Source organism: Anolis sagrei, chromosome 1 (assembly GCF_037176765.1).
Source record: "Anolis sagrei isolate rAnoSag1 chromosome 1, rAnoSag1.mat, whole genome shotgun sequence".
Lineage (NCBI taxonomy): Eukaryota > Metazoa > Chordata > Lepidosauria > Squamata > Dactyloidae > Anolis > Anolis sagrei.
This window is the reverse complement of record NC_090021.1, coordinates 254,442,116-254,457,757: the sequence shown is the minus strand read 5'-3', so window position 1 is coordinate 254,457,757 and position 15,642 is coordinate 254,442,116.

Genomic DNA, 15,642 nt, shown 5'->3' with positions numbered 1-15,642 from the left:
TTCAGAGGAAAGGAAAGGGAGGGGGCTCTCCTTTCCTGGGAGCAAGGGCTCCTAGGGTTTGGGGGGGGGGGTCGGGATTGCAAGGGCTCCTGGGGTTTGGGGAAGGGGCCCGGAGGGAAAAGGCTGATGCAAACTTTGCTGGGACTGGCTTTCTTGGCAGCTCTCCTTCCCTCAGGGAATGGTCGCGGGAGGAAAGCGAGGCAGAGCCAAAGGAGGGGGGCTCTCCTTTCCTAAGAGCAAGGGCTCCTAGGGTTTGGGGGGGGGGTCGGGATTGCAAGGGCTCCTGGGGTTGGAGGAAGGGGGTTGGAGGGAAAAGACCGATGCAAACTTTGCTGGGACTGGCTTTCTTGGCAGCTCTCCTTCCCTCAGGAAATGGTCGCGGGAGGAAAGCGAGGCAGAGCCAAAGAGTGGGAGCCTGGCCAAGGAGGGGTGGCCTCTGCAAGACAAAAGGCGAAAGGAACAAATGCAGAGAAGCAGAGGCCCCACTGGGGGAGAAGAAGAAAGTGGGGCATCCTCTGGCGTGACGCACGCCCCAGAGCCGGCCTTGCACACCTCCTGCTTGAGGAAGCAACTCAGCAAGCGGGGAAACTTGGAGCGCTCATGATTTCTGCGCCGCTTTTGATAGCGGGAGTCCGCCCGCTTGCCTTTCGAGCACCAAGAAGAAGGCCTGTCCCTGCCTCCCGAGGCGACCTTCCTAGGAATCCTCCTGGAGACGGGGAAGGCGGTGGCAGAGTGGGAAGCGCAGCTGGAGGAGGGTTTGCCACTTGTTTCTTTAGTGGCTTCGTGACTTTGAGGAGGCGCTGAAGAGGCTCGAGGCTCATGGCCAGGACTGTCGGCTTTTGGTGTGACCGTGACACTCCCTCCTCACACTAAACCTGCCTGCTCCCTTAAAAGCTTCTCCCAATGGCGCCCTTACCTGATGAGGGTCTAAGGCAGGCATGGGCCAACTTGGGCCCTCCAGGTTTAGACTTCAACTCCCACAATTCCTGGCCTCAGGCCCTTTCCCTTCCCCCTTCAGCTACTTAAGCTTAGCCCTTCCAGGTGTTTTGGACTTCAACTCCCACAACACCTGGAGGGTCCAAGTTTAAGCAGCTGAGGAAGAAGAGGAAAGGGCCTGAGGCAGAAATTGTGGGACTTGAAGTCCAAAACACCTGGAGGGCACAAGTTTGCTCATGCCTGGTCTAAGCTGAGAGCTGCTTCTCCAAAATACTGGGGACCAAAAGAGTTTCCAATTTTGAAATGTCTGTATTTGCATATATGTACCAAATGTCAGTAACTGGAGATGGGATCCAAGTCTACACATGAAATGCATTTATGTTTCATATGCATCTTATACACATAGCTGGAAGGTCATTTCATGTCAATGTAACAGAGTATTTGTACACTGAATCACCAGGGACCTCATCACATTAGAACATGGATCAACTTTATATCTGGTTGCTGCCTCCTGTAGCATTCTGGGACTTGTAGTTTAGGGAAGGGCCTTTAAAATGCGTAACCAGGCAAGTCCTGTGCCTCACTAAACTACACACCCCAGAATGTTGCAGGAGGCAGCAACCAGATTTAAAGGTGGCCCACCAGGTTCCAGTCAAAGTCTCTGGTTTCTTAACTCTAGAGATCTCCTTCTCTGTGTCCTGGCTCCGAACTCATTCCAATCTTGGGGCCTGTTGTCTGTTGTTCCAGGCTTCCCTTTGAACCTCCCTTCTGTTGCCCATCTGCTCTGCTTTCCGTTTACAGATTGCCTGATGTTGCCTCTAACTCTCCATTCTGCCCCTAATTAGATTTATTTTTTTTACAGCTCCACTTTTACTTGTGTCCTCAAAGAAGAGCTTTGCATTTTGTGGCCAACTGTGAAAGAATGTAGCCTTCACATTACAAAAACAGTAGAAACTGTTTACAAACCCAAAGTATCTTTTCTAGCTACATCAATCTGCAGTTTACATACAATCTTTCAGTCTCTGTTTTTTGCTTCTTCCTCAATCAGTTAACTTGGTTGCATTGTGACTATCTAGGCACAAGGCTCTGAGTGGCATAGATGCTGGATTGTCCCACAGGATGGTATGGCTGGTTTGGGGAAAAAACCTCTGAGGATGTGTCTACTACAATGTAGACATAATGCAGTTTGACACTAACTGGTGGTATGGAATCTGGGAGTTGTAGTTTTGCAAGTTGAAAACCCGCTGGGTCACCTTGGGAAAGTGATACCTTCAGTACATGGAAAAAAAACAGGTACAAATTTGTGTACAAACTTTAGGAATCATCTGGCATCCTGAGAGCAACCAGTGGCTATACATTTCTGTTCTTATTTGTCTGTTCTCATTTGGAGGTGAACTTAAGATCTTAACATGTCATGGTTTCAACCTAGTCCACCATATATAACAAACATCTGATTAAGAACACCCTGAAGGGCTTGGATGCATCTTAGTTTTGTTTTCAACAACTGAAAAATATTTTATCAATGTATTAAAACTCTTCTTGCTAATTTCTTCTGTATCTGTAGGAGCCCCTGGTAGCGCAATGGGTTAAACCCTTATGCCGACCGATCGGCAGTTGATATCCAGGGAGCAGGGTGAGCTCCCATCTGTCAGCTCCAGCTTCTCATGCGGGGACATGAGAGAAGTCTCCCACAAGATGGTAAAACATCCGGGCATCCCCTGAGCAATGTCCTGGCAGACAGCCAATTCTAAAAATGTGTTTGTGTGTCTCTGGGTAATACACACACACACACACACAGAGCATGAAAGAGAGATAAACTCCTATGCCCGTAGGACTAATACCCATGGTTTCACCTACACACAATGAACAAAATAGGATTTTTCTACATCCTCTAGGTCAGTGTTTCTCAACCTAGGGGTCGGGACCCCTGGGGGTGTCACAAGGGGGTGTCAGAGGGGTCACCAATGACCATCAGAAAACACAGTATTTTCAGTTGGTTATAGGGGTTCTGTGTGGAAAGTTTGGCCCAATTCTATAATTGGTGGGGTTCTGTATTCTGTTTGATTGTAGGTGAACTCTAAATCACAGCAACCACAACTCCAAAATGTCAAAGTCTGTTTCCCCCAAACTTGACCAGTGTTGACATTTGGGCATGTTGAGTATTTGTGCCAAGTTTGGTCCAGATCCATTATTGTTTGAGTCCACAGTGCTCTCTGGATGTAGGTGAACTACAATTCCCAAACTCAAGGTCAATGCCCACCAAACCCTTGCAATATTTTCTGTGGATCATGGGAGTTTTGTGTGCCAAGTTTGGTTCAGTTCCATCATTGGTGGAGTTCAGAATGCTCTTTGATTGTAGGTGAACTATAAATCCCAGCAACCACAATTCCCAAATGACAAAATCAATCCCCCTCACCCCACCAGTGTATTGGGTATTTGTACCTAATTTGGTCCAGTGAATGAAAAAACATCCTGCATATCTGATATTTACATTACAATTCATAACAGTAGCAAAATTACAGTTATAAAAAAGCAAAGAAAATAATGGTTGGGGGTCACCACAACATGAGGAACTGTATTAAGGGGTCACAGCATTAACAAGGTTGAGAACCAGTGCTCTAGGTGATTCTGTGGCATGCTTCTGCTAGAAGTTGTCTAGAGTTGCCCCGGAGGAATGAACAAATTCCTAGAGACAATAATTCTCTTACAATTTTCTAGACGTAGGTTTGAAGCTTGGGAGTGATCCTGGACTCACCGCTGAGCCTGGAACCCCAGGTTTTGGCAGTGACTGGGAGAGCTTTTGCACAGTTAAAACTTGTGTGCCAGCTGCGCCCGTACCTTGGGAAATCGGATCTGGCCATGGTGGTCCACGCTATTGTCACATCCCGAATAGATTACTGTGACGCACTCTACATGGGGTTTCCTTTGAAGACTGTTTGGAAACAGTCCAACGGGCGGCAGCTAGATTACTCACCTGAGCATCATACAGGAGCATACCACCCCCCTGTTGTGTCAGCTCCACTGGCTGCTGATCCAATTCCGAGCACAATTCAAAGTGCTGGTCTTGACATATAAAACCCTATACGGCTCCGCTCCAGCGTACCTGTCCAAACGTATCTCCTTCTACATCCCACCTCGGAGCTTAAGCTCTAGGGAGGCCCTGCTCTCGGCCCCGCCTTTGTCTCAAACACATTTGGCGGGGACAAGTGTCAGGGCCTTCTCGGTGGTAGCCCCCCGCCTGTGGAATTCACTTCCCAGGGAAATTAGGTCATCGTCATCCCTCCTCACCTTTAGAAAGAAAGTAAAAATATTGTTGTGGGACCAGGGCTTTGAGCAATTAGGTTAAAGGACAATTGATAATGTTTGACTATGGCTGGAAGTGGATTTGGATAAGTTAAGCGGAGTAATCATTAGTATATGGCTAGATAAATAGCTACCAGACTGGCAATAACTAAATGGATCAAAAGTATACTTTTAAATCTTTATTTATTAATGTTCATGTTTTTAATTGTTATATTTGCTATTTTGTATTTTATGATGTGGCATTGAATTATTGCCAATTGGAAGCCGCCCTGAGTCCCCCTAGGGGTTGAGAAGGGCAGGGTAAAAATGTTCAAAATAAATAAAATAAATAGATCCTTCTGGGTGACTCTATGGTAATTTCCTGCAAAAGTTGCTATTACTGATGGTTTTCTATTTCCAAGGTCAGGAATATGGATATGGGAGCTGTATTCTGTATATGCTACAGTTCAGTTAAAGTTAGTGATCAGTAGATATCCAGTCCAATTGACTGTTTACTTGGAAATATCTGCCACTGTTTTCAGTTCTGACTAACTAGCTGAATTTCAGTGAGATATGTGATCAGTCATTGTTTTCCTACACTTGTGCACTACCCTTCTGCAAAAGCACTCAATTAGCTTATATGTTGTAATAGCTTACAAGACAAAACTACTGGATAAGAAGGGAAAATATTCCATATTCATGTAATAAATCATTCATCCCATTAATAATGATTTACATGTCCTAATAGAATGGTCAGAGGGCATAAGGGCTACATAGCATTTGGTCCCAAGCATGGAACATTTGGTTGATGGAGGGAATTCCATTGTCTCATATAATAATTGACTGTATCTAACTTATCAAATTAAAAGTCAATCCACTCAAGAAAGAGGTCCTTTTCACCAGTAGAAAGAACCGAGGAATTTGGGTACAATGTGAAGAGACAGCTTAAGAGACAAGCATAAATTACAGGTTCTCATGTATAGGTACTTGGGTTTTGATGGGGGCTAGGAATTCCTTTGCTACTTCAGATTGGTGCTCCAATTACACCCATTCCTGGAGAAACTAGATTTAGGTCACAGTCTCAGACAACTCAGTTACATTCCATGGGAATATTACATGCCTGCCCCTATGTAGAGTATACAGAAACTGAAGTTGGTCCAGAACACAACAGCCCAATTGTTAACAGGGCCTACATACAGAGAGCATGTGACTCCAGGCAAAGACTTTCCTTATTTAAGAAGGCCTTTGGCATTTAAGCTAAGCTGCTGTTGAATAGGTTTTAATTGGCTAGATGCAGTTATTTCTTTTTATGCGTTTTGAATTGTGCCTTCAATAGCTGCAAGCTATTGGGAACTTATAGAATGTAATACTCCATGGGCATAAATACTCAGGCATGTAGTGGGGTGTCAGACAACCATGGTGGGAGCACAGGTGCACCCAAACAGCAATTAAATAATTGTTTCCTTACAGATGTTGTAGGCTTCTACACATACATTCTTTGAAAATATCTACCCAGTGGCACAACTGGGAGCTGTATTGGAACTCCAACCCAATTGATTTCATATTTTAAATTAATGAGTCATTTAAAAATAGGCCACTAGCCATCTGAATTCCATTTGGAGACAAAAGCATTGAATGAAAATATAATAAAGAAATAAGTAATTAGAAGAGCAGCAAGATAACCTGAAGGATTTAAAATGAGAATGTAGCGGGTCCTCAGTATGCACTGGAGTTTTGTTCCATGCCCTCTTCAGATACCAAAATCTATGGATACTCAAGTGCCATTATATACTATGATGCAGTGAAATGGTGGCTTTATATATAACGGCAAAATCAATGTTGCTTTTGGGATTTTTTATAAAAAAAATATGATGGATAGTTGAATCGATGGATGTAGAATCCATGGATACAGATGGCCGACTATGTTCCAAAGTACTACCTGATCCTATACAAGCCTGCCTTTGAGCTGGTCTTTGTGTTACACCTGGTTAGAGAATAAGGAGGCTTTTCAACAGCTAAGCTTAAGTCCTGGAACTCCTTTAATTGTGTCCTCATAGATGACTTTCCAGAAGCTGAGGATGACCTTCCCTTTTAGGATAGCATTCAATTTGTAATTTCAATTTGCTGGTTATAGTATTTCTTTTTTAACATTTTAAATATTTTAATTGCTTTTACATTATGATTACTGCTGTTATTTTGATGTTTTAACTTGTGCAGTGAGATGAAAGCATCTCTTTAATTCTTGAATTATTCACATTAGTATCAGCATCTAGAATTTCTCCAAGATATATCATAATCTAAATACATAAAATATTCCTTTATCTATGTGAGGGGCAATTTCTAAAAGATATTTGTATTTTCAGTTCTTGGATAACCAATTTCCTAGTTATTTCAGGGCACTGAGATTTAGACTTTGGAGGTAAAATTTATCCAACACAAAGCTGTCAATGGCTCCTAGTAGTGATGACTGATCCAGCACAGCTCTTATTTTCACAGTTGACTGGACTGTGTCTTTGGTATAGACAAATCCCTTGTAAACAATAAGAGGCACATCACAATCATAATAAGGTCCAATTGTAAGCCAGTAAAACGGCATGATGCTGAATACATTGTGGTAAGATAGTGAACAGCTTTCTTTACATTACAAATGCAGCTGCCAGTAAAATCTAGACAGGATAAGGAAACAAAACAAATACAAAGCTAAGTAGTTAAGTACAATGCTTGAGTTTTGGAGGAAAGCAAAAGACAAACAAAAGAGTCTAGTCTGAGAAAGTGGTGCATAAGCTAGAAAGTAGAAATAATTAATTGGCAAAAAGTAGACTAAAACACCATCAAAATAATACAATTTTTAAACTGCAGTCTGGAACTCATTCATCAAAATACGCTTAAGATTAAAAGCTAAAAGTGAAGGCTTCTTTCTCTTTTCAGTCTGCCAAGTTTAACTGTATTGATTTGGTATTTACAGCTCCTAAATCAGTCTAGCCCTTCCTGTAACATGCCAGAGATACAGTTAGTAAATTCCACGTTTTGCATATTCAGAGCAATACTCCCAGGTGCTTGTTATTGTTTACCAAATAGAGATAGTGTGATCTCTTGCCCGTATTCCTGGTATCTCTTTTCATGGCCAACTATTTTCAAGATACAAAGTTATCTTCTTCCTGTCTATCCTTTAGGGACAAGTAACTTGTGACCTCTGGCCTGATTTTAAAAGACCTCTCTTTCTGCAAGTAATCAGTTGGATCTCTAGCAAACAGATTTCTCTGTTTGGTCTCAAGCAGCCTGCTGTGTGGAGCAGAAGGAGGGACAGAGTGGCAGAAAACTGGAAAGGGGATGGCCTCTTCAACTGTTGGTTTCAGCTCTGCCTCTCAATGGCATGTGATTTCTGATAGATTACTTCTGGAGAAATCTAGCCTTCAATGGAAAAAATGCTCCCTGTTTAGGAGACAATACACAACCATCTTTATTTTTAACATAGCTATTTCAGTAGGGGGTTATTCAGAATAAAGATTGAATGGGGAAAGGACCTTGAATCCTTTTGTTGACTTTTTTTTTTGCTCCAACTTGCCTCTGTATATTGGGGTTTTGAGGTTATTTTTTGCAACCAGCCCCAGGTTTGAACTACATGTTTTTACATGTTTGGCATACTGGAAAAGTGGTGGAAGCTGCTTAGGGGGTGAGAAAACAGTAGACCACAAAGGATTGGGCACTTCCTTTATGCAAACTTTCATGGTTTTCAATAGCCCCCTCCTAAAATAAATTTTCTGAAAAGGAAAATATGGTATCTAGTCTTGTTTTATAATGATGATGATGATGATGAAGATAATTTATTTGTTACCTGCCTCTCCTCATGTCTTGAGGTAGGGTACAACACATACCAAAATATATAGTACAAAGATTAAAACATGATACCGATAAAATGCAAATTTAAAATTCATAGGTCAACATTGACTGGGCAGTCCTGCTGGAAGTGATAGGTCTTTACTTGTGCATTAAATTTTGTCGGCTTATTTAGTTTTTGTATCTTTTCTGGCAAGTCATTCCACGGTTTTGGGGTGGCTGATGATAAAGTCCTCTGGGTGGTGGTTGCCAGTCGGGTTCTGGCTGGTTTAAGTAAGCATCCCACAGAAGACCTCCATGTATGGGGCAGATTGTATGGGAGAATGTGATCCTGTAGGTAACCTGGATTCAAACCATGTAGGGTTTTAAAGATCAGAACCAACACTATACTTGGTCAAGAAACTAATTGGCAGCTGGTGGAGTGTTTTTAGTATAGGTGTAATATGGTTACTCCTAGGTGTTCCCATGACCAATCTTGTTGCCATGTTTTGAATTAGCTGGAGTTTCTAAACTTGGTACAAAGGTAGCCCAATATGTAGCACATTACAGAATTCCACCTTTGATGCTACCAGTGGTGCAGCACTATCTTTAGATCTTCTAGGAAGAGGTGCAACTGGAATATCAGCCAAAGCTGGTATTAATCACTCCTGATCATGGCATCTACCTGGGCTGACATTTGGTTAGATGGATCCCAGAGCACTCCCAAGATGTGAGCACAGTCTTTCAGGGAAAGTGAACCCCATTCAGAACTGGCTGACACACTATATCCCTATATTAGAATCATTAATGGTAAGCATCCTTATGTTATCTTAATTCAGTTTCAGTTTGCTTTTCTTCATCCAGCCCATTATTTATTCCAGGCATTAATTTAGAGGAGACATGCTATCCTTGGTTAATGCTATTTTGAAGGCAAGGAGAAATATATTTGGGTGTCATCAGCATATCGATAGTGCCTAGATTCATGTCTCCAGATTATCTTTCCCGGCGGTTTCATGTAAATGTTTTTTTTAAAAAAACATTGGGAATAGTATAGCCTCTTGTGGGGTGCCATGTAACAGTTCCTTTTTTGAAGAGCAGGTATCCCCAAGAACCACTCCCAACTCCATATTCCACTGAAGTTGGTTTAAAATGGGCTAAGGATGTGTGTCATCCAAGACTACCTGGAGTTGGAGGGCAACTACCTTTTTTATTCCCTTGCCCAAAAATAAAGATTAGGCACTGGTCTGTAACTGTTAATGTCCAAAGGGTTCAGGATGGGCTTTTTAGCAGCAGTTTACTGCTTCTTTTAAACAAGATAGGTAGCTCCCTTCCTTGAGAGATGCATTAATAATGTGTTGTATTTGAGATCAAATTGCATCTACTCCTTGGATGACCAGCCAGTGGGGTAGGGATCAAGAAAGCAGGTTGTCCTTCTTACTTGTCCCAGCAGATTGTCCATATCAGCAGTATTTAGCAATTAAAATTGATCCAGTGTAATCCTAATCACTGTGTTGCTTGGCATCCCAACTTCCTTTCCAATCATAGTGTCTAATGATAGCATCAACCTGGCATTGCTTAAGAGCAAGATGAGGTTTTGTGGATGGCCTGACTCACTCTCCAACTTCCCAAGGCTGGCAGGGTGACTAGAAGGTGAGAAAGGTAACAAAAACCTTTATCTCTTTCCTCCGTAAGAACATATGACTCTGCCATTGCTATATCCTGTACAACTTGTACTGTCACTCCAATTTCTTTATGCACTCTATTAAAACAACAAACAAAAAGAAAATAAACAGGCAAAGGTCAATAAAAGAAAAATACCATATTGGTCAATGGATGTGTTCCCAATCTTTCAAGGCTGATTAATTGGCTAGTCCAGCAAAGCCCTATTCACACTAGGTGCTGCCTTGTAGCCAGCTAGGTGGTTTGGGGTAGCCCTTTCACCACTCCCCAGTCTTTCAGCTGGGACTCTTACTGCCAGCAGGTGCATCAGTCCCAGAGCATTTGGCATCCATCCAAAAAAACTGAAAGACATTTTCAGACACATAACAGTATACAACATACAAAGCAATTAAAATTTAAGGCAATTTCCCCTCCCAGTCAGCAAGATAAAGCCCATCCAATAGAACAGCAGTAATAGCAGAATTTGCTGGTTGTCGTGAGTTCTAAGTTCCTCTCCTGACAGAAGATGCTTGCTTACTCTCTCAAGCTCCAGTGGGCTCTGGTTTTTATCTGCTGTCTCTTCAGCTGGTAGGTGGAATGTGCCGGAAGAATTTACTGAGTCACAAGCTACTGGTGGTAGGCTTGAGTTCATGAAGAGGCAAGCCATTGGGTCTTTTGCTTCAGTTCCACTGGTAGAAACCAGCAGGCAAAGCAACCAGCAGCAACACTGGATGGAAAGACATGGCTATTTTGTCGCACAAAGATTGTTTGCTGAATAGATATCACCAGCTGCTGGGCCAAGGCATGAAGAAGGTGTGTCTAGCTGTCCATCTCCCACTTGGGCCAGAAGAATGGCAGGTGAAGGCAGTGGGAGAGGCTCACTCCAGCTGCTGAGCCAGGACATGATGAAGTTGTGTCTAGCTGTGACATGCATATCTGTCAAACCTGATGTGTAACTTGTAGAGATTATAAATGCAGACACTTTCTGAGATAAATTTGCTGAGAAGGGAGCCATATTGATCATAATGGAAGTATAGCATACTTTCCAACTGTCCCAATTTATTAATCCTGATTAATCATCTGCCCCACGTTTTCAGCTGCTTTTGTCTGTCTTCCTCCTGTGTTAGCCCTTTGTCTTCATCTTACTCCAGTTGCTGTAAATGGAGTTCAAAGTGCAGCAGTAGTTTATATTCAGCTAAATCAATGGCAAGGAGAGGAAAGATGGAAATTTGTCTTTCCCAATAGTCTCAGGCAAAAGCAAATTGCTGCATCCTTCTAGTTTGTCTGTTCTTATTCTAGTTTGTCTGTTCTTATTCATAATCTTTGCCATCTTGACCACCCTTTGATGTTGCTTGGCGAGAAGTGCCCCAGTTTTCATCTGTAAAATACTATGTAACAGATTTGTTTGGAATCTCATTCCATCCCCTCCTTAAATATCTGTAATAAAGAGGTCTCTAATGATGTCTTAAGCTATTTGTAATCACATAAGGCTTTGAATGATGCCCTGTCAGAGATTTCTGGCAATTGGTGCGGAGCTATTGTTGCTCATCACTAAGGATGAAATTGGAAGTGGCAGTTGGCAAAGCTTGCCTAACCACCATCATCCAGTATTGTTTGGTACAGTCTCTTTTGCTTATCCCAGCATATGCTGTCCTCTATAAATAATGGGCACAGATAGTAATTCTTCCTAGGAATATATGGTTAGAACGACCATTCTTTTGCCCACATCCATCTCTGCATGACATTTGCTTGGTAAGGGCCAAACTAGTAAAAGTACATGACCACTATCCAATTTTTTTTAAATTAAATGTTGCTCGACAGTGAGAGACTGAATTTTACTATGCTTCAGGGTGCACTTAATTTTAAAAAATCTCTTATCTGATGGGAACCTTTGTTACTGAGAGACATATACATGTTAGAAAGGAGGAGGGAAGGAAGGATTCCTCTACTGTTAAGAAACTTCTAATGATTACATTTCAGTTTTTAAAAATAAATAGATAAAAATATTTTTCCTCATTTCATGTGTTTGTTGTATGCAAATGTTTTTATTTACTTATATTTGATAATATATTTACATGTTTAATTATTTATTTATTTTGTGTAAAAAGAATTGCATAAATAAATAAGTTTAAAACTGATACAATAAAGAGATCCCAAGCAGCTACATAGTTTTAGACCAAAAATGGGCAACAGCGACTTCATTGTGTTCAGAAATTTCCAAGTTGCCCATTCTTGGTTTGCTCATGGAAGAAGACCCTCGTGGAGAGCCATTCAGTTGGAATTGCCTGATTTTGCTGCCTATAGAGATATTCTTGCTGCTGCTGGGGGAACATTAAGAGGAGTAATTTGAGTCTACTAGGAGGGGTCTGATAGCTATAGTAAAGGTAAAGGTTTCCCCCTGACATTAAGTCCAGTCATGTCTGACTCTGGGGATTGGTGCTCATCTCAATTTCTAAGCTGAAGAGCTGGCATTGTCCTTAGACACCTCCAAGGTCATGTGGCCAGGATGACTGCATGGAGCGCCATTACCTTCCTGCCAGAGTGGTACCTATTGATCTACTCACATTTGCATGTTTTTGAACTGCTAGGTTGGCAGAAGCTGAGGCTGACAGTGGAAGCTCACACCACTTCCCGGATTCGAACCTGCGACCTTTCGGTCAACAAGTGTAGCAGCTCAGTGGTTTAACCTACTGAGCCATACAGTGGGTTATTTATATGTTAAAATATCTATAGACTGTTTTTCCCTGACTATAGAATAAAAACTTAATAAAACATAATTTAAATGATCTTTATAAGGAAGCACAAGTGAATAGCAGAATTCAGATACATAGCTGTGTTAGTCTAGAACAGGGGTCCCCAAACTACAGCCTGCGGGCCACTTCTGGCCCGCCAAGGGCACTTATCCGGCCCGCAGAGGAGGAGCGCCCCCCCCCACACACTGTGCCCCTCCCTTGGCTGGCTCACGCTATCCGTCAGGCCTGATGGGCAGCATGAGCCAGCCAAGGGCAGCTGCTCCACGTGGCCTACTCACACATAAAGCACCTCATGAGATGCTTTATGCGCGAGTAGGCCGCGCGGGGCTGCTCCTCCCTTGGCAGGCTCATGCTGCCCGTCAGGCACGATGGGAGTGTGAGAGCTTTAATGCACATATAAATATGGTACAGCACTGGCAGTGAAACACATTCCCTAGTAATGGGCAAAGGTGTGAAGCTTCTACTGAAATTTGTAAGGAACCATTCAAAGGACCCAAATGATTTTCAGGTACTACTGATTTGAGCTCCCACTGTTAGTTCCAGCTTCTGTAGTTCAAATCCACGGAGCAGGGTGAGCTCATGTAGTTAGTCCCAGCTTCGGCCAACCTAGCAGTACAAAAACATGCAAATTTGAGTAGATCAATAGGGGCTGCTTCAGCAGGAAGGCAACGGTGCTCCATGAAGTCATGCTAGCCACATGACCTAGGAGATATCTACGGACAACGCCAGTTCTTCACTTTAGAAATTGAGATGAGCACCACCCCCCAGAGTCAGACTTGACTAGACTTAATGTCAAAGGAAAACCTTTACCTTTACTTTACTGATTTCAAAAGGAATCATCCAAGTTTGTAAATAGCTTGCCACTCCCATCCCAATGTGTGGAGGCTCTCCATAGCAGAGCACAGATATTTATTGCTGTTCTCTTCATTGTAAGCAGCTTATAAATGTTGTAGTGCCACATGGAACTATTACTAAGAAGCATTTTGGCAGCTTCAGTCAGTAAAACTTAAAGAACCATGAAAATCAATGGGTAATAATGTTTCCTTAAAATCTAGACTTGACTTCTGTTGCAGGCTTTTAAAATACATATGTGTGGTTGTGTATTTTTAAACTCTAACTCTGATTTTGTGTATAGGAATTCTCTCCAAATTATCTTAGTGTTGCAGGTGACATTGTTGTACTCAGGGCCATAGCCAGAAAAAAATTTCAGGGGGAGGGGGGTTTGAAAATTTCTGGGGGGGGGGGGTTGAAACCTGCCTCCTAGCTCACGCTGAAGCAAAGAGCACAGCAGGGGGCAGAACAGCCTTCAATAGCCTGCAGCTCCACCCCTGTCAACCATCTCCACCAAGTCTGGCCTCCTTAATGAGAGCATTCAACACCCCCCCCCCCCCGCTTCTCTACATGTTGCTTCTCTATTGGCTATTGCTGCAAGTAATGACAGTGTGAATAAATTGTCAATATTTGCTTGAGATAGTGCTTGCAGTTCTGGAGGGACTCTTAATTTTTTGCATCTCATAGACTTAGCATGCGGATTTGGTTAACCAGTTAAAATTCACTAGTAAACCAGGGTTTTTTTTAACCTGAAAAATTGGGGGGGGGGTTGAACCCCTAACCCCCCTCCTCCCAGCTACAGGCCTGGTTGTACCTATAAACCATTTCATTCACAATAAACCACAGGTACTGCTAGTGTTTTCTGATGTCTAACAGCTTGTTAATTCACTCCACAAATGACTGCTCAATTCATTGTGGTTACAGAATTACGAGCTCAGTTTATGAGAGGTCACGGCTGAAAATCAGGTGCTAAATGAGCTTTGGATGGGAGCATTTTAATTTAATGAAATGTCCAGTGGAAGAGAGCCATTTCAGAATCCCCATTGGCATTTACCACTTTGTGCCGCTTATCTGGAAATGCCTGCACTCTTTTCTGTAATTGTAAGATTACTTCTCAGTTACATTCAACTCTTCATACAAGGTCATGAGTTTGGGAAAAATAAGACAATGTATCAACTGTATTTCTATCTAGTCCTTTCTTCCAAGAGTTTACAGGGGTAAGCGTTGCAAGGAACAATGTCATTTTGGCCTTGAAGCCATGCTAGGGAGCGAGATCAGCCAGGGAACATTAAAGACCTGAGTGGTGATATGAAACCCATTCACTGCACCACATTAGCTCTGATTCTGAATTCTTCAATCCCGTGCAAGTGTTAAGTGAAGATCACATTTACTGCTCAGAACAATCAGCCCAAGTACTTAAAGCAGAGCAAGGCTTGAATTAGATGGCTGTGCTTCCTATCATTATTCCCTACTTTTCCTAGTTTCATTGGAAAGGAGAAGAATCTGTTCCATTTACTATAAGTCAAAAAGCAGTGTTGCTGTAGGGAACCTGGGCATTTCTGCCTCGTGTTAGTTCAATAACACATTACACTTCACTCCCACACTTATATTTCTTAAGCTACAGGTGAAGGTGAATGACAGCCGGTGTCTATGATATTAGTGGGGCAGTGAATCTACTCCAGATGCAACTCCCTTAAAGTTAAGGCTAAAACACAGAATGCATGGACCATCCCACTATTATCAAAGCCACCAGCCACCACAGATGAAAGTGATAGATAAATATATAGATAAAATCTTTAGTTTTCATCAGTGGTGGCTCTGATATTCATGGAATGGTCCATACACTCTGATTTTCAGTCTGAACGTTATACTAACCCATTAGAGACATTAGATGCAATTTGTTGCAGTGTGGAATGTTCCTCTCAGGGGCAGGAAGTCATTGTTCAATACCAAACTCAGTCTTCCCTGAGTTTCCTGTGATCCATCCACTTGCTGTTTCCCTGTGCCAGTGAGTGAGTCTTAGGTACAGAGACATCTAATGGGATCAGGTTTAACTGTGCAGGCAGATTCAAACTATCATGTATCCAGATTTTTCCTCTAGCTCTGTGTCTGGGTCCTAGTGATGGCAGGTCATGGCTTCTATATCAGTGAGGAGTTGAATCTGCCATGGGTTGTAGTTCAGACTTTAAAGGAGCTCTCCAGTGTTGAACCCCACTGGGGAAATTTCAAAAGTCATGCTAAAACAGAGAAAATTCACCATCTCACTGACATTAAAACAGTGAGCTATTGAATCAGGTGTGATGCTGATAGAATTATAGTTGAAAGAAGCTTCGTGAACCATCAGCTCTCTGCTCAGTTCAGAATA